Raw genomic sequence first — 21,002 nt, forward strand, 5'->3', positions numbered from 1 at the left:
CCAGAATTATAAAATTCCTCCCACTTTAATCAGTCAAAAAGTTTCACAACAAATGTAACACATAATAATAATAAAGGGAAATTCACCGTTGATCATCAATTTCTGGATTGGTACATTCTTCTTCCTAATGAGAATGTTGGCATTGTATGTCGTTTTCCTCTGAATAAAAACCTTTTGGGTTTTATCTGGACAGGAATTAACGATAAAAAAGCAAAACAAAATACAAATTAAATGTAAACTGAGATTATTTTTGCTCTACGTAGTGTCCGCAGCACTACAGCATGGTAAACAATGTAAATTAGTACAATTCGGGAAAGAAAATAACTCCAACGCAGTCTCTGAGTGAGAGTTAACATGACAGTTATAAAGGTGTAGCCTACAAGAAACCCATAAATATTTCAACCACTTGTTTTTTTTTTAAACTTCAATTTAATGAAAGCTCACAAAGGAGCAACCGTCCTCATTGAGGAAAACAAAAACCTGATGTCGGCTCAGCGACAACACACACGCACGCTCGCACACCCACAACAAAACAGGACGAAACATCTGCGTGTTCCCATGGTAGTAAAGATGCTGTACAGTGATGCTGATATGACCATGTAGAAGCTGCTGAACACTCCTTGTGTAGAAAAAAAAAACGAAAAGCGCAACGGAGCGCCGCTTCTAAGCAGCATCGATCAGACTGTTCAACCCAGTCATCCGCATTCACATTCTGCTGAGAGCTACTGTAGTCCCAAACCACACCAAACGCCGGCCAATGAGCATGCAGCACCTGTGCAAACTCACCAATCGCAGACATTCATTGACATTCTCATTGGGCTGAATCACCCACACACAACACATATACTGACACGAGGTATCATCTATACCTGCTGTCAGAACTCACACAGCTCCCTGCAAACGAAACAAACTGCACTCTGGTCTTCATATATATAATATACATGAACAAATACATGACGTGTGGAAGTCGAAACGAAAAACGCAAAATCACAAGCGAGTTAACTGTACAGATGTGACACTTCATGCACCGTTCAGGTTACAGTGACCAAACGTAAGCTGTTGACAATGGAAAAGTAATACATAAAAGTGTCTGTATGAAACGCGTACTATGCAATTAGGGCCACTGGGTGACAGTATCGTTTACATATTGGCATCGTTTTGGTCAAGAGACAGCCAAGTGCGGAAATCACCTCCTCGCAAGAAGGGCCTAAAGTATTCACACACACACACTTAGAGAAAACACACAGAAGAGCAGCCACAACAACGCTTTAGTTGTGTGTTGAGCTTGTTTAGGAGTCAGCGCAGTGTGTCTGTGTGTGTGTGTGTGTACTGTTTTTTGTGTGTGAACTCAGTCACACATCTCCTGGGTATTTCATGAGGGTTGAGGATGCCAGGCACGGACATCTGCAGCTTGTGTTTCTCCTCCTGGGCCTGACGCGCGATGCCTCCCGCTCCTCCAGGAACAGATCAGATGTGTCCTCGCCGGCAAACTCCTGCAGGTACAAAGAGAATCCAGTCAGCGGTTCATGGTTGTTACTAGCACAGAGTGATCTCTGCTATAATTGTTGTCTCTTCATCTCTCTCACACACACACACATACAGATCTGGTCAGGAGATAATAATATTCAGGGTTCCCACTCTAAACTAAATGTCAAATTCCCTGTGTAAAGAGCTGAATATCTATGAGCTATAATGAACAGTAAACAGGCGGCAGTGTTGAGCAGTCCCTCTAGAGCTGAGAAATTCTGCAATCGCTAAATTAAATGCAAAAAAAACATGGTGCAAAATTTTATGAGGCTTGCAGACAATTTTTTTTAAAGTGCTGGTTTTCTCGAGATTTTGGCTAGCCACTGTTCAAATTCCTCCCATGACATTGCATTCATTTGAATTAAATATCATATTTGTGTATGAAAAAATGTTCATCCAGAGTGCAATAAATAGCTGCACTAGAAACGCATGGCACGGCGCTGCACTATTCTTGCTTTAGATGCATCATGTGACATATCTGTAGCTACGTTTCCAACCACCTATTTCAATGCGCATTTTGAATATGTGCATTAAAAAAAAATAAAAAAAACGATTAATGGAAATGCCAAGATGTGCATATATTTTGAAAATGAGCATGTTAATTTAAATTACAAATAAAAATTGATAACAAACATATGCACATAACTGAGTAGGATAAACTTTTTATTCCATAAGAAAAGATCCGCATGAACTAAGATGGAAACACTTTTACCAAACAAATTCCAGTATGTGCAAAAAAAGTCAAAAAAAAAAAAAAAAAAAAAAAAAGTCATGCAATTTTGTTATAAGAGATCATGTGCTGATAAAAATGTGAGTGAATGGACAAACCAGCAGGCTGAGCATATTGTAAAATATCTGAAATGTTGTTTGATCATTCTAAAACATCTATTCTATTCGATTAGTGCTATTATTGTATTCATTATACCTCCAGAATAGTCAAGAGCATCTGTGCTCTGCATCTGACACCTTCAAACGTCACCACGTGTTCATTGCGTGTTGGGATTGTCTTTTGAGGCGTAAGTCATTGTTTAATTAGGGAATTTTTTTTTTTATTCATTGATGCCAGGTTAATCAGGAAGTGACGATTTTGTTTTCTTTGACTCGTTGGATGGAAATGGTGCTTTATTTGCATGTCCTTTTACGTCTATATTCAGTTATGCGCATAATTTAATTTGCATCTATTGGATGGAAACATATAGCTACTGTAATGCGCAATTAAACGTATACCTGATATATCAAATATGACATACTAGGCTTATGATTAAGAGGTAAACCTTTCTTTCTTGGGTTTGTCTCAGTGTTATAGAAAATACAGCGACCAAAGGATCTTGAGGTCAAAAATTACTAAGAACTAAGATGTGTACATGTATGGATGTTTTCACAGCAAAACGACAAGAAAAACACATGAAACAATGCAATAAAAATATACGGCATAAAAAAATAATTACTTTTCTTTATAAATGGAAGACAAATTACAAACAAAAATAACTTATTCCATAACGTGGACAAAAACAAACAAACAAAAATACCTGACTTTCAATTTCTGGATTAGACCATCTAAAATTCCATGATATTCCTGAAATTCTGTACAGACTGTATATTCTATCCCACTTCCACCACAGGAAACACTGAGCATTTGTACATTTTTCAAATATTTTCATTTCTTATGATGTATTTCTATGATTTAGTATGTTTACAAATGGGGGATCTCAATTTAATTCCCCAACAGTGACAAAAGTACCCATGAGACTGGCTATCCTGGCTGAATTTAGTCTTGACTCAGTTGCATGAAAGCATAAATTAAGCTATGGAGATTTATTCCTTTGCAGTTAGCCTACTCCAGAGTAGGCTAACATTAATCCTAGTGATTTATAATTTGGTTTGGTTTTGTTGTCAATGCTACTAGAAATGAATGTATGAATATATATATATATATTTATTTTATTTTATTTATTTTTTTTTTATAATTTTTTTGATGATGAAACCTCAAATTACAAGAGAGGCATTTTTGAACTTGTTACCTGACTGGCTTACCTCAGATTTGATCAACACTTGCCTCATTGATTCTATGATCGATCCTGTGGTCTGTTAACAAATGCTGCGAATGTGCACTCATCCTGGCTATCAAACATCAGGCTTGACATAGAAGCTCGTTTCTCATCCTGGATCAGAAAACGTGCAATGGACCAAGCCAGTCCATTAGGAGGACCTAATTAAACTCAAGCCATGCTCTTTCTGTTCTCCTGGCTTTCTTGGTTCCACTTTTGTTCAATACACCCTCAGGGTATAAAAACATGCAAGTATACACACACCCTCTGTCCCCATGCACTCCAGCTGACCCATACAGTTACACCACACTTCATGATCTCTTAAAAGGTCAAAGTTACAGCACAACTCGCTTCCTCACACCATCTCCGTTTCCTCCACTCACACCCTCATCTATCATCTGCTCAAATACGTCATTACTACTAGTATTAAAGTCAACCCAATTTATTTAGAGATTATTAAGGCTCTCAACTGGTTTGCAGCTCACCTTGATCTGTACAAGGAAATCCCTCAAGTGCTCCTTGAATGCTGCGATGTCTTGGTTTAAACTGAACAGGCCAGTCACAAATACTTTTACCTGGGCACTACAAAGAGGAAGAGAACAAGCATACAGTCAGATGTGAAATCCAACTAGACATGAACAGTTTGCAGACTGTTGCTGCAGAACTAAAACTGTATTAATTAATCTCACAGCAAGATGTCTACTGAGAAAGAACAAGCTTATACCTGAGAGATGCGTTGCATAACAATTCAACCAATGCAATAAATCACCACAACAACTGCAATTAATGGATTTACTGACACATGTATTGCAAATGCATTTTATCATTACCTCTAAATGCTTTGAAAATCTGTATAATACTTGGGTCCTTCTAAACCCAATGCATTTTTATTCCTTTTTCAAAAGATGCAAGTTTGTGAAGCATTAGTGCAAGTGCATTGTGGAATACTCACTCTTGTAAGTGCGGGAAAGCTGTATTTAAGCAAGTTGGCCACATACTCCTGGATGAACACTTGGTTGTTGACTGGGTGTGAGGGTTCAGAGTGGGTACTGATTTTTCCCTTCCTCGACGAGGTTAAACATGTATGCCAATATAGATGCGTGCATGGTCAAACCTAAGTTTTATTGCAAAACAAACATAAAATATAAGAACCGAATGATAAATAGTACAGTCAAACCTGAAATTCATACCCCTAGCAAATTCTGACCTAAAGCTTTTGCTTGCGTGTGAGTAAAGTTGAGAATTTGATGCCTCTTGTACATTGATGCCTCTGGTACATAGTCTTATTATCATTGGGAGAAGCCTGTGTCATTTCCGGTCAAAAAAGCAACAAACAAAAAAAACTTTCTGGTTGAATAAAAGAAACTTTGCCAGGGGTATGAATAATTTTCAGCTTGAAATTATCTAAAATAACTAGTGTTTTAAGAGCAAGTGATAGGAGCTGACCGGCTGTGTGTGATGTGTCTGTGACGACAGAGAATATGTTGAAGGATGTCACAGAAGTATGTCTGATAAAAGCTCTGAGCCGCTGCCTCCTCTTGAGCCACATTCTGCAGCAAAGTGTAAGGATCTGCAGGCCTGCAGGACATTTCACATTGTATAAATGTTATGATTAATGATTATGGATTATTAGATATGCATTACGGTACATTGGAAATCGGTGTTCTCACCAGTGTCTGCCACATTTCTCATCGTGTGTTTAAAAGCCCATATAATGGAGTCCAGGACAAGCTTAAACTGGGCCGGTGGGATGGCCAAGAATGCTGGGAAACAGTGAGAGTTCACCGCCTGAAGCAGGTAGAAGAAATGTGTCCGGTGCTCTGGGTACTCTTCAAAATCCTAAACAGAAATATAAATGCATGCTAGTAAATCAGTCGTTTATTTTTAATGACTAATTTTATGCCATGGAAAATAGTTTGAAAAAAAGCAGGAAGAAAAATAGGAAATTCAAATGAAACTATTTTCTTTTTACATAATAAAAATGCATTCACAAATTAATTATACATAAATAAAACTAAATAAAGATAAATTTAGAAAAAACAAATATTAATAATAGTATTAAAAGTACAATAAAATGTGCTTGATGAAAATGGGGTCTTTATCTTTAAGCAAAATGTTTTTTTGTTGCAAACTTATTTGATGAAATATGACTTTAAATAAAAATATCAAAATGATTGATATTTATAGTGTAATTTATTGTTTGTCAACGTATAGAATTTTTTTAAAACATTTTGCAGGGAGAACTATTTTTATATTTGTGGCCTAAAATTGTGATGTCTTTTCTCAAAACTTATGACATTATGCACTTTAATTCTTGTGTTTTGCTGCAAAAATGCCAAAAAATCTTGGATAATTTGTTTTTTTATCTCAAAAACCATTAGACTCAAAATTCTGGAGGGAGTGAACAACAAACATGAAAATAAGAATTACGATGCAATCTGGCTTTAATAATAAATGACAATGTACTATTAAATATTTAGTTCATAATGGTGATAGATAAAAAATTGCAGCTTACTTTGTTGATCATGTTTAATGTGCACTCAAACACTGCATCAAATATCTGCGGGATCTCTCCAGTGATGTGTCCGCCCAGTTTGTTTACGATTGTTGCCATGGTGCTGAGGACTTCCGGTTCTCTTGCTGCCGGCACATTGCGCTGGTAATCAATGAGCACAGCATCCAGCAGTGGAGGAACAAAGTTCTCCCCCACCTAGAGCATGAACAAAAAAAAACACACATGCGCACACAGGCTTAAAGGATGAGCGGATAAGTGTGTGTTGCGTAAGGACAGCGCTAATCTCAACAGGTTCAGACTGACAGACCTGAAGCAGGTAGAACAGAATGATCTGTATGGAGACGCATACTGAATCTAACAAACACACTGATATGAGACTTCAGGTTGCTGCAATCATTTCATACTATTATAAATAGATTTGGTCCGTTGTGGAGTCTGGTTTTGCTATATTAAAGATATTGATTTTACTTTGATTTAATCACTGAGAAAGGGACTAAGCCGAAAAGAAAATGAATGAATGAATAATCACCAAGAACCATTTGTGACAACAAGAATGGTTTGATTAGTTAATTAAATTGTCATGGAATGCTCAGATAAGATAACATATTGTTTGTTTGATTGTTGTTGTTTAAACCACATTTTTCATGTGGATGGATATTTTACTGTTTTTTTTTTTTTTGCATTGTTTTAACACTATTTATTTGTTATTATTCACAAATAATAATATTTCTTATTATTCATTTCTCCTATAGACAACTGAATCAGAAGTTCTAAAACAATAGCAATATAAGGTCAATAAGCAAAGTGCATTTCTTACATTCTGTTACATGACGTGTTTTCCAACCAATATTTTTTGTTGTCACTAGATACGTTTAAATGCATGGTGAAATATGGATCAAACTCTTTATTTGAGCAATTCCCGCATTATGGATATGACATTTGCACTAAAAACTCAAAACATAAATGCACAGAGAAAGAATATTTTAACTTTATATTAAAACATTTGTTTATTTTCTTAAAACAACTAACTACAGAATAATATGATCAAAAAATATCAGTTTTAAAAAAAAAAAATTATTTTAAATGAGCAAAATAAACATGCATTATGGATTTGACCAAAAAGGTTTGCGATTTTGCAGTTTCCAACATACTTTGCAGAAATTCTGTGCATTTAACTACACAACCTAAAAGCAATAATGCCAATCAAAAGGATAAGTGTTGGCTCACTATAAAACAAAAATGATTGAATTTATTTTATTTTATATTTTTGCATTTATGAGGAAAAAAGCGTCGTTATGGATGTGACAGATGTGAAAATGCCACTTTTGTGACTCTGGTGAATCAAATATAATTGTTTGAAAACATTGACAGAGGCATTTTTGAGTATATTCCCAGTACTGTAAAATACAAGAAACTCCAAAAAACTCCAAACAGAGGGTTTCACTATTTTGGTGAAAACGTAATTATATTTAATGGCAAGGTTGATATTTGCATGAAATTGCTAATTTCCAAAAAAAATGCAGTAAAAATAAATGTTTAGATGAAGTGTAATATGTCATATTGGAAGACAATACATGCACTACATTATTATTTTATTAAAATATTTATTAATAAACTACCAAGAATTTACATTTTTAAAGAATATAAGGCTACTTAAGATAGCAGTAAAACTGCAAAACAAGTACAAAAATTATTTACAATAATATGTTATTATTATTTATTTATATTATTTTCTCAGTTTTTGATTTTCTTGAAATCATCTAAAACAAGTCACTAGTACTATAATTTATTTTGAATAGCATTACATTTTATGGATGTGTTGTGGAGTTAAGAGAACTGTGAATTTTCATAATTTCTAAACATTTGCCCCGTTTTTGTTTAATGTGAGTGTTGTTTCCCCTCTAGACGATGCAGTTTTAAACCTATGCAACTTGCATTCAGGTGAGACTTACTTTCTGGAAAATATGGAAATATACATTACAGATTTAACAACTTGATTTCCATCTAGACTGCCAGCCTAAATAAAGCTTTGGGTCTCACCATTTGTGGGTCATTAGAGCGGCTGACCCAGCCTGAGATCAGCTTTAGAGTCTCCCTCTTGACTGTGCGCATACTCCTGATGAGAGGCTGCTTGGTTACCATCTCACCTATATCAAAAAAAAGCACAGACGTAAACAAATCTCTTGTGGTCCTGACTGGAGTTAAATAAATGTTTACATATTTCAAAAATGGTCCAAATAAGCACATTAGAATTTGAAAATAAATAAATAAATAATAGTAATAAGGTAACCGTTAATTCAACATTACTCGTTTTGTGTGAAGCTGCAGTGCTATATATAGCTGCTCAAAAAGCCCTGTAATGGACTGCTGTTCACATACACACATGGCGCTAAGCTCTGTGGTAGCCTTTTGTCTTCCAGCTGAGTGAGTTTGTGTAATCAGACTGACTTCAGTTAAATGTGGATCTGTCACTCTGAGACGACCAACTGAGATGCAAATACACACAACTCTGCAATCACACACTCATGAACTCGTGCCTACCTGTTATGATAAAATCTGCAATGCACACAGAGAGACCTGATTGCTAAAATAAAAACACGTACCGTTGGTCTGGATAGCAGCAGAGATGTTTTCACTGAGGCACTTGTATACGTTGAGCATATCCAGGTAGATCCGACCAAGCTGAATGACAAAAGGGTGTCCCACTGCTTTACACGCTCTAACATTGGTCTTCAGGATGCTGCCCAACTGCTTCACTGTCTCCGGGTCCTTCAGGATGTCCACGTTCTACAGCAGGACAACAGTATTCATTTCAGGTCAGTTTTAAAAATGGGTTTCAAACCAAAATCAGCAACACACAGTTCTGCTTAAACCAAATTAGCAGTTAAAGCAGGAATTGTATAAAGCATGATCGATTCTGATTGGCTCTCTGTATCATTCATCTGCTTTCTGAAACTATACGCACCTTTGTGGCCTGCTGAATGATGCTGTCCCACACCTGGTTAGGCAACAACATGTACTTCTCTATCAGGTGTTCCTGCACAGCCTGGTCAGTCTGCGCTCCAATCATATACCCAACAGCTTCGTAAAATGTGTGCACCTGAGAACAGCAAATGGTCACTCAAGTCCAGCTGCTTTCCAAGAACATCTCAATAGTAGTATATTTGGTATATGTGGGACAGCCAGACACAGAGAAGGCTAAAGGAGACAGATGAGGTTATCTGGTACCTGCTGGGGCTGCAGGTCACAGATGATGGTGTTGATGTTGTTGAGGATCTCATCAATGAAGGGCATCACTCCCCCACCTGGACCTGCACAAAATGCCTCCTGCACTTCTGAGCGATCTTAATGAATGTGTCACACGCCATATCTTGCACTCCATCATGGGTTTCTGAGAAAAAAAAAGTGAAAAGACCACATGACTACATCAGTGCTTTTATAATCAAGTTAAAATTAAAAGGTCAGCTTTAATGTATTACAACCAATGCTAAAATAGCTAAACAATAGCAAAAGATGCTGAACTTGCTGAGTATGTGTACTGAAATGTGACATCAAACATGCAGCTATTTTAAGATCAGACAAAAAGATATCACAACTGTATACAGACAAACATATCTGATTCTATTCTAAGACTTCAAGCCTTTGAAACTCACCATGCATGAACTCAAATAATTTGTTGACGACTGTCTTCAGGAATTTCCAGTGTGCACGTAGGAATCGTGGGTACTGGCCCACTATGTACATGATGTTGGAGGCAATGATGGCCTTATTATCCTTGCCTCTCTTCTGCTCACACAGACCCAGTAAGTCCTGTAGATGACATAGGCACATTATTATGGTTTTGTTGTTATGTTACATAATTCACTAATTTTGTAATGTATATAACAGACCAAACAAATAAGTCTCCAAGTCATTGACTTTAACTGATGTCATTTTCAGGCCACTTATGTTTTAGCTTATATGTTGCTAGGCAACATCTTTCTCCCACTCAGTTTTAGCCACAATGGTTAAAAAGGTGCAAATTTATGGATGCCAAACAGGTAATAGGCAGAAAATGCCATTATTATAGCGAGTCTGATGGTGGGGAGACATATTAGGTATGAGTGACGCATCTAGGCTCAGTTCAGCATCATAGATGAGGATTAAAAATAATCATAAAAAATGACTCCAGACACTACTTTTTGAAGACAAATGCACAATACAGTGATACAATAAGCTTTTTAGCCAAATCAAAATAGTGGTCTTGTGGATGTGTAAAATGTACCCTCTGGTGGTTTTGTTTGTTAAAGACGTCCACACCTTTATAACTGTGACGAGGAACCGCTTCTCATCTTCTTCATGCATGGCTCCACTGATGGAACCAATGGCCCAGCACAGCGTGTTTAGGTTCTTCCAGGACCACTCAGTACCGTTCACCTGATTATGAAGCTTTTCTGTCATAATACGCTCTGTGTCGGCATAGTCCAGATGGGTAAGGTAGACTACAGAGAGAGAAACAAATTCACAATGTGATGAAACCAATAATAAAGCACAGTTTATTAGTCAAAACATCTGCATTAAAGTAAAGAATGGCCAAGTTCTCACCAAGCGTCTCCCTCATGTTCTTGTATAGATTAATAGAGTCGGTATCCTTCATGAATTCTCGAACCACCTCTCCCTGATCGTTCTCCACCACCAGCACTTCCTCTGGCTTGGCCATTCGGCTCACCATCAACAAACGCACCTGCAGGACAGCAACAAACTCACTTATGGATGCTACTATGCAAGGTGAAATTTCTCTAAGTGGTGTGTTTGTGAGCTAACCTTAGAAAGCACGGGCAGGTAGAGTTGTCTTCGGGGCGGAACATCAAAGTGTTGGCTCCCTGAGAGGAGGGGAGAGGTGGACGTTGAGAAAGGACTTTCTCTGTAGAGTTCAGCTGCAAGGTGGTTCCAGTACTCCAAACAGATCTTAAAGATCTCTGTCTCCTCCACTTCTGACACTAGCAACATGTAATGTAGAGCCTAAATGCAAAAACAAATAGACCTTTAACACATTGGCACAAAGGCTGATTCTCCATAATGAACAGTTTGTGTATTTACCTCCATAAGAGTCTCTCTGAGGTTTAGCCTCTTTCTATCAGCTGTCCGTGCTCTTTGAGGAAGGTGCAGAGGAACAAGCTGAGGTTCTGAATGAAGTTTTGCTCGTCATCTTTACCGTTGGCATACGCCAGTCGGATGTTAGTGTTCAGGGGAAGCATCTTCAACAGAAAATAAATAGAGAACATCAGATTGGCCTAAGGCTGACTTGTACATGTGAATTTTGCAGCAGAGAGGAAGTTACTTGTTTGAGCTGCATCATGGTCAGAGTGAAGAGATTGACAAACTGCTCTTCGTACTGGCTGACGCTGACTCCTGCTATCTCAGTCAAGCACTTGAGGGTCACGTTGCGAAACATCGGGACATTTAAAAACTATGGACAAACCCAACAATTAGTACAGCAACTACTGCTTTATAAGTGTGAAATGCTTTAATACACAGTGTACAAGTAAGATAAACTCCAGACAGGTTACCTTGTATACAAGAGTACTGATGAGTTTAGTTTCAAAGATATAACCTAATGGAATCCAGTTGAGAAATCTCAGTAGAGTCTCTAAAGTTGCATGTACCAGTGGGGCATTCTGAGAATTTTCCTGAGAAGTGGGCAGAAGGAAAAAAACTGGGTTAAGCCAATTAAAACTTAACAATTAACAAAGGTTTGAACATATGGCTGATTTTCACATTTCCATATGGTTCAATTTCAAAACTTTACTCATGAGACACTAAAAATCACAGACTTTTAAAACTATGTACATGGATTTGAAGTTACTCATAGCTGCAATATGTATTGAGAAAGAGGAGGGGAGAATGTGTGCATTTTTGTAGGAGAGAAAAAAAAAACTAAATAAAAACAATATGTACCATCACAAACTGGCACAACTGGAATATCTGAGAGAACTCGTTGCACATGCTGTGGATGGAAACCAGAAAACACAACAATACTTATTGAAATCTGAATGGACCTCATTTAATAATCATCAAGCATAAATTAAGACCGTTATTTTCTTCCTCTTTTAATTCAGTCTCACCTGTCCTTCAGGTGTTTGGCTTTCACTTGTGTCATCTGACCACTGGAGAAGTCAAACACCTCCTCACTAAGGAGCTTCAGAATGATCATGTTGTTCTGGCACAAGCTCTCACTAGTGCGACTTGCACCCACAATGTCACTAATAAATGTGGGCCAGTGTTTGGGCCACTCCTGCTTCAAAATCTACACAGATCACACAAACAGACATTTTCACTGGAGTCATCAAATGTACACACACTTATGCGTCGTGTGACATTTACTTCTTTTTTGTAAACCTGTGGCTATGAATATTTATTGCTAAACAAACCTCACCTGTACCAATATCATGTTGAGTTTTCCAATGTACACCTTTTCTTTCTGAAAAGAGGCAGAGCATTTCATAAGACAGACAGCAACCACAGAAAACTGTTAAACAAAACAAGTGGAATTACACTAACCTCAACATTAGCTGCATCTGATGATGTCTTGATAATGAGACCCACAACATATTTTTTTATGCCTGAAACAAAAGCAGCGCAGTGAAGAGAGTCAATGCTTGCAGTTAAACTCCACAAAGCCCCATGAGCTCTCCACTTGGATGGAAGCAGCTCATCTCAGAGGACTAGTTTCTGTGTGTACATCAGCATATTTAAGATTTGTTGCCTTTCTCACAGTTAAACAAACAAACAAAAAGACTAGCTGCAACTGAACTCAAACTGCTTTATTAGTAGCATTTCTTCATTTATTGAAATCATTGTTAAAATGACAAAATCACTGTTAAATCATAAAATAAGCTTTACTTTTTTAATAAACTAGCATATAAATAGGTGTTTGTCATTGTTTTGCTACGTGTGATCCTTTAAAAAGGAGTCTTTTTAGAAACAGATGAACATTACGCCGAGCAGACGACCTTCCATGCATTTTTAAAAAGGGAATTCAGCTCAACTTGGCAATCACACACTTGATTCTAATGAATGTCTTGGCCTGCTAGAAACGTCTTGTAGTCAAGCCTGTCACAGACGTTGACTTCTACATTTCAATGATCCCTCGCTTGTCAAAATTCAGCCTTTGAGCGGCTTATGACTTAAGAATTGATTTAGACTGAGCTGAATTACTTGTTCATATCAAAGTGGCGTGGGGAATTCTTGTGAGTCACTTTTACCTTCACACTGGTTTCTGGGCAGAATCTTCCATCTTGTTTTAATAACTGTTTCCAGAATCTGCAGAGCATAGTACTGTAATGCCAAGAGAACAAATCAAGCATTAATGACCCAAGCTTTAACCAGCTAATCTGCCAGAGCTGCACAAGGAAAAAAAAAAAAATTGCTTTTAACTTTGACTGCCTAATACATTTCCACACTTCTTTTTGATTTCAGATTGAAAAACAACAACAAAAAAAAAAACATCATGCAGATTTGACTTCAGTGAGAATTGTTGTAATAAAGAACTCAAAAGGAGAACAAAAAAACGTATTCATAATCCCCCATCAAAACCCTATACAATGTTTGTATGAGATTCTGCAGAAGTTTTGCTGTTTCTGGCCACATCACACCAGAATGTGAAAGACAAGAAAGGAGGCATTAAATGGCAAATAGCTAATAGTTTGTTTCTCTGCCCGGCCACAACAAAGGAACGACGCAACAACTGTGTCTGAAAACAAAAAGAACCGGAGAATTCTTTGAAATGCATTAAACGTCAGCGATACGTTTTCTCATTCATCGACTACTAACCACATCCCTTTCTGTCTTAAAGTGACACTACTGTTTCCACCAATAACTGGTGTGGGTCTCAAAAACAGCAAGACGAGCCACAGGTTTGGGTCTATAAAACTACCTTAAGATGTTTTACATGCTGCTTTTAAGAAGGTATTCATGGTGCATTAGTGTCCTTGTTATGGTCACTAGACTAGTGTTATTTGGATCATCAGCATTTCGACTGTAGGGATTAATAAGGAAAGAGGAAAAAACGTGAGACAAATGTTAATGTGTTAAAGCAAAACAGAGAACACTGATGACAGGAGGATATTAAAGGTTGAAGGCCTGGGGAAATAGGTTACTTGCATAGGCAGAGATTTCAAGGTTTCTGAAGGTTTCACAGAGTTAAATTTAAGACTTTTTAAGACCATTATGAATGAAATTTTAGACTCAAAGCACAAAAGGCTAAGGAATTTTTTTAAATGGCCCAGATGGAAAAGATTTTTATTTGACAAATCAAAAAACGATTATAATTGAACATTTAATAATATAATAATACATTAATAAAACAAATAAAATATTTTAGATTTTATTTCTTAGCTAAATATTGTATTCACTTGTATCCATACACCTTGCTTCCAACATACTTTCTTTAACATAAAAAAATGAACTGTTTTAAAAGTTTTAAAAACTATGATAAACTAAATCTATGTACAACAATCTGTCCAGGTCGGTTTCTCAGCAGTAAATACATGGAGAACTTTTAAACAAATGTTATTGTAAGGAAAATAATTAAACCATTATGATAAAGTTAAAAATTACCATTTTAAATAAAAAGTTTAAGTTTTATAGAGATGGATTGTTGGTGATTGTATGGGTTTTGGCCAGATTGGGTAGCAATACATGAACAAAGGAAAATAAAGATTTAAGACCAACAACACAATATTTCAGTAAATTTGAGACCTTTTTAAGGCCTAAACTTTGGACATTTTAAGAACCCGCAGAAACCCTGGGTTTCACCCATTGAAAATCACCAGAAGGCTTTCACCTTTAATTGCGCCGAGAGTTCAAATAAATATTAACATTGCAACAGCATGCAAAGCATTACATTTTGACTGCGCATGTGATGTTGCAACATTTCTTGGTGCATGATTGAGAGAGAAATAACAGGGCCAGGGTTGAAATGTAGAAATGCTTGAGGAGAAAAGGGATTTCACAGCACAGACACTGATAATCCCTACAGTGAAAATAGCTGTAACCACCCATGATCGGGGTAAAAATAAAAATAGGGTAAACTGCCTGCCTATCTCCCTGTCGTCTCTCAGCTCCATATGAGGCATGTGCAGTGTGAATGGAGGCACAGCAGAATTGAGAGTAAGGGAATGAAAAGGTAGACCTTGTGGAGGCCTGCCGCCAAAGCCTAGCTGTGTCAAGGTGCACAGGAAGACACACCCCTTTTCGTCCTATTACAAGCAATCAACATAATGGAACATTGTGATTAATATCAAATATGAACAACTTCAATTAATTGAATTTGTTTGCTTTTTCACCGACTGTAAATAAAATAAGCAAAAAGCCAAATGTTCAACAGCACTTTAATGCGCTCGTTCTGTATTTTGCTTGATCAATTTAGACAAATTCAAAGAATTTACCTGCTCTGTATTTTTTCCTGTCTGTTCTTCTAGAGGCCTCACTTTTGGGCCATTATCATTTTGATTATCGATACTGTTGATAAATCAACTCAAACATTAGTAATGACCAGAGTGTTAAGAGCAATCTTAAAAGGCAAGCAGACGGCAAACTGGGTCAGCAGTACTTTGAGGAAGTCTATTAACACACTGAGGAAGACAATTCATCCCAAACACACACACACAAAAAAAAAGACTAAGGTTTATGGTTTATCAGTGGAGAAATATTTACTTTAGAAACCAGAAATTGTACATGGATTCTCTGCTTTCCTTTATAAAAATATAATAAAAAATAAGAATTCATGGGTCACAGTTTTTAATACATCCTGACCTCAAACAGTCAGTCATCAAAGCAACTCTAACTGCTGTACAGATGGAGGTACTGAGGCATTTCACCGTCAACAGAGGATCCTCACACATCAACTTTAACTCTGACTTTTCTTCACCAGGAGAAGAATGTGAGGAGAGTGAAGGAAAATGTGATCTCACAAGTGCACAAAGGAATCTGTTTTTGACTTGATGCTAAGCAACCCCAGTACGCTTAAAAAGGGTCTTGCTTACATAAGGCAATATTCCTGGTTTGAAAGAAAAAGCCAAAACCAAATTGTGATTTTGTATGATGTGTGATAAGAGATCAGATCTTCCTCAAAGTATAGAAACCATGACCCTCCACTGGAGTAAGTTGTGTCTCTGCTTACTTTGGTGTTCATGTTCTGAGAGAACTCTAGAATGGTGTCGACTCGTGTCCACGCATCCGGGTGCTCCTTCAAATGAGTCAGCACCTCCTGGGCCATTCTTTGCTAAAACAGAGAAACATTCATCTTAACTTGTATAACACTATAGTGCAACAAAATACTGGTAATGAGTGTTAATGATGTCAGTACATACACAAATGTATATACAAGATATTAAATAAACAAAAACTGCCATTCAAAAGTTTGGGAATATTAAATTACTTGACATTTTAATAAGAATAAAAACAATAATAACAAAAATTAATAATGTGAAATATTTGTACAATTTTAAAAATCTGTTAACTTTTTAAATTATTTTTGAGTACAATTTATTCCTATGGTGCATTTTGAATTTAAATTAAAGTAGAATTTTTAGCAGTAACAGAATGCAACAGTACGGTTACTCATGTAAAAATACCAACTTTCCGCAAACCTGATGGATTTTTAATCATAACTAATAAAGACAGACAAATTGAAAGATCTACAGCTGTTAATTAATTGTATATGCATTTTGTTGAACCTATCTGTTTGCAAAATCTCAACATTTATAAACAATATATATGCTTAGAGGAATTGGTGCATAAAATTACATGACCATGATGCTGTACAAACAATATCAAAAATCTGAAAAAACGGCAGGAAACAAGTGTCACTAACGGATTTTTTTAACTAGCAATCTAGATCAGAAATGTCCAAACTAGGGCCAATGGAGCAAAGTTTTCCCATGTTAGCCTTTGATTTTTCACAGAGAGGGAGAATGATGGGGATGGGTTAGACGTCATGCCTTTAAAACAAACTTTCGTTTGTTTGTTCTATGGTAAAGTTACAAAAAACAAACTCAAATTAACCATTGTGAATTAATCCGATTTTAAAAAATAAACATACTGTCACTCGACGGATAGAGTTCAATGCAGAAGACATCAGTATGCAAATCAATGCAAAGGCAGGTGCAGATTCATTACCGTTTTCCGCATTGAACTAGGGCTGGGCGATCTGGCCTAAAATCTAAATTGAACATTTTAACTCCATTAAAAATTTATGAACAATTATTTATTTATTTTATGTTTTTGCCCTCATAGTTACCTGACATGTTTTGTACAGTAAATGTGCTTGTATATTACAAGTAAGAGGCTTTTAAATGTGGGGTGCATTACACGCTATCCACTATCTATAATTATTTATTGAACATCAATGCTGAACAACTGAAAATAAAACCCCCACTGCCTAAAATGCAGCTCTCCGCACCACCACCCACATCTCAACCAAACTGACCAATCACAAAGCTTGTGCTACGCATCGTTGTGACATGTAGTTAAATTTTTTGAGAGGTGTGCAAGTATGCAGAAGTATAAAACTAATATAATAAGTATAAATTAGCCTTGACAAAGCGGGGTCACGTGACTCCACACACACTACAGAAAGTAATTGAAAAAATTGACCTGGAAATTATTTTTGATCTAGACGATCTCACTACACTACATTCCATTCCTATCTATCAAGCAATATATCAATCAAAACACATCATTCAACATCAACACCAAAATTTAAATGAATTGTTTAATAATTTTTTGATTGCATTTGAGTCATATGATTGTAATTATTTATTTCCTTGTTAAACTCATCAAGCGCACAGTTTTGTATCTTTGTTTTTATCAAGTTTTCCTAATCATCTTTGCTAGTAGTAATATAAAATGCCTCATAGTAGCCTGGTTCCATTAATGAGTTACATGGTGTTTTATTTTAAAATACACTGCTGGTAAAGTGCACAGGCACTAAAGAGTTATATTTATCCAGTATTTAATGTCAAATGATCGCCATAATAATGCTTATTTCAGGACTCTTAGATGAATACTTTCCCTTTCAATCCATTTATTGTTATTTGTACTGACTATATTTATTGTTTGATGTGCATTGGATACATATCAGCTAATGTTATATTATTTCAACAGACACGTCTGGTGCTGTATTTACCAATTTGTGAAATGATCTTACTTACCTGTGGCCCAACTCCATGGTACAGGCAGTTGACCACATTATCCAGCAGGTTGATATCCAATTTCTGGTTAAAGTCCAGCAGCTGTCTGGCTGCGTGGTCGGCTAACATTGTCATAATTGCTGGCATAGAGCTCTGTTGGGGACATGGAGGAAACATCCAGCAGGGGCAAAGTCATGTCAAATGAACATATGGGTACAAAAATCCAAACAGCTGACCATTACACCCCCCCCTACCAAACTCGGGATCACCCAAAAAGCCTTATATGATCTAGCCTGCCAACACACCAATGCCTAATGGAGGGTTTAATCCTCAATAGCAATGGGATAGGTTGGTGGCGCGATAAAGGTAACATGCTTGCAGCTTGGATATCCTGATATGTGGAGAAACAAGAGACACTCACTGGGCTCATGATCATCACACCAGCCATTATTCTCTGAATGAGACCACGTGCTAGGCAGCCCTTTCGCTGACGACATTGTTTACATATAACAGAGGCGTAGCGTTACTGAGCGCTCTGCATTAGTACACACTTTCTTTCTACTTCCACAACACCACAAGACTTAATGCTGACTAGACTGAAGGACACTTGAATGCCCATTGCTCAAGCTAATTCAATTTGCACCCCGGAGCCAAACTATTGCGTAACAAGGTAAGCATTACGGCCAAGAACCAAAAAAAGTTTGGCATCGGAGGAAATTTCAAGAATTTATTTGGACACGACACAGTCAAGCTTTGTGAGACCACGGGTCTCGCAGGCATAAACAAAGTGATGGTGTGTGTGCCATAACTAATCGTCAGTACTGCGCAACCTGTTGATTTACCCTCCTTTTCCACACATCACCTTATTTCATTCAGTAAGCAGTGACCACATAGAGCTACATACGTGCATGCGCACGTCTTCAAAACACAACTGGGTTGGACTAAGATCCTGGTTTATGATGCCCTAGTCATGTTATTCACGAGAAGCCCTAATAATGCGTCGCTGTACATGACAGCAACTGCGTATGCATACAATCATACAAACGCGGCTAAATGGACACTTTAGCGCGCGACCGACGTTAAAACATTCAAGCCAACACTTCTTCCATAAGAAAACACTGACATTGACGGACTACACCCGTTTTTAGATGACTTCTACGGGGGTGACTTTGCAAGGATCTCCCTCGCTGACTCTGGAGCAACCCCTCCCACCAACAGTGTGCTCTGCACCCTAACGTTACACCTGAAAGCTCTGCAGGCTTCACCAGCAGTAAACCAGGTAAGAACACACACTGTGGATGTGTATACGCGTTTTTATAACGAATGCTTCGGCTCTGGAACAGTGCAGAATGCAGTTTACAGTTGAATGACGCTGGCTAAAACCAAACAAGCGTGCTGCTGAAGTCTAGCTCGTGATCGGAAGCGATGCATTTGTGATTGTTATGATGTTACGTGAGATTATAACGATTTTTACACGAACAAACCCCAGATATATAATTTAGTCCAGCGTGAAACCAGGAGCCATCACGCAACAAACCCGCAACATCCAACAAACACTCAGCAGCAAAACCAGCTCACTTTCTTTCGACCTCAACCTCTATACGTGCAATTTCTATTCATTTCCACACAATCTTACAGCATCATCATTCTCCAAACCAACCCAAGCACTCTGGCTATAAGTTTGCACCCCAAATTTACCTACCTAAAGTCCAAGCCTTTGAGAGAAAGAAGGTGGGCTTGTCTGCCAGAGTTGCTAAAATTATGTTTATTTGATCCAGTATCGCTGGTGCCTGTTTGTACACGCTTTCTGAAAAAAAGCTTTAGGATGAGCCGTTGGCTGGCCAGCCACACTATTCCTCTGTGAAGACTACACGAGCTAGTTGTTTGATTTAAGGACCACTAGGATGTGAATTCCGCACCATCAATCACGGCGAGTTCAGCATTTTCTCACTCCGGTTCATTTTACGAAACAAAGTTAACCTTATTTCAGAAATGTGCTCTGTACTGAAGTATATTTTGCACCAGGGCGGTATTAGAGACTGAGCCTGTGCGCCTCTTCTTCTCACAGGCAACAAACTCGTAACCGGTTGAAACCGGTTCAGACTGGGAGATTCCATCTCGGTTTAGTTTTCAGCCGATGGCGCCGCGAAAAGTTTGGATTAACGTCACGCCCATGGCGGCATGCTATTGGCCGTTGCGTTGCTAAGTACGTCCTCGCTCGCGGACCACTCATACACTACAGAAAATTTAGCCTAACCAATTCACCTATATCACATGTCTTTGGACTGTGGGAGAAACCGGAGCACCTAGAGGAAATCCACACGAACACAAGGAGAGCTCAAACTCCACGGGCAAACACCACACAGAAATGCCAACTTACCCAGCCAAGGCTCGAACCAGCAACCTTTTTGCTGTGAGGCGATCATGCTACCCACTGTGCCACCGTGCAGCCCTATATTATTATTTATATTATATTATATTATATTATAATATATTATATGTGATCTAAATTATTCAATGTTTTATGGAAATAGTTATGCTAAAAGAGCGACTAAATTGATTCAAAAATTGTTGAATTTAAGTGATCGACTCTGTTCAACTCTTGGTCACTTGTGAAACGAGCCTATTTAAAAAAACATGTACTGTTTCTTTAAATATGCAATGGCAAATGTGCCCACCAGTGGGCCAGTTATCAGTTAATGGGATAGTTCATCCAAAAATGAAAATTACCTCATCATT

General features: G+C 37.5%; 1 pseudogene; it reads right to left on the bottom strand.

Moving 5' to 3' along the window:
• Positions 1 to 1,140: 1,140 nt before the first annotated feature.
• On the bottom strand, positions 1,141 to 18,416 carry LOC130244748 (exportin-1-like; annotated as a pseudogene).
• Positions 18,417 to 21,002: the final 2,586 nt, after the last annotated feature.

The sequence above is a fragment of the Danio aesculapii genome, chromosome 17, assembly GCF_903798145.1.
Source record: "Danio aesculapii chromosome 17, fDanAes4.1, whole genome shotgun sequence".
In the NCBI taxonomy this organism is placed as follows: Eukaryota; Metazoa; Chordata; class Actinopteri; order Cypriniformes; family Danionidae; genus Danio; species Danio aesculapii.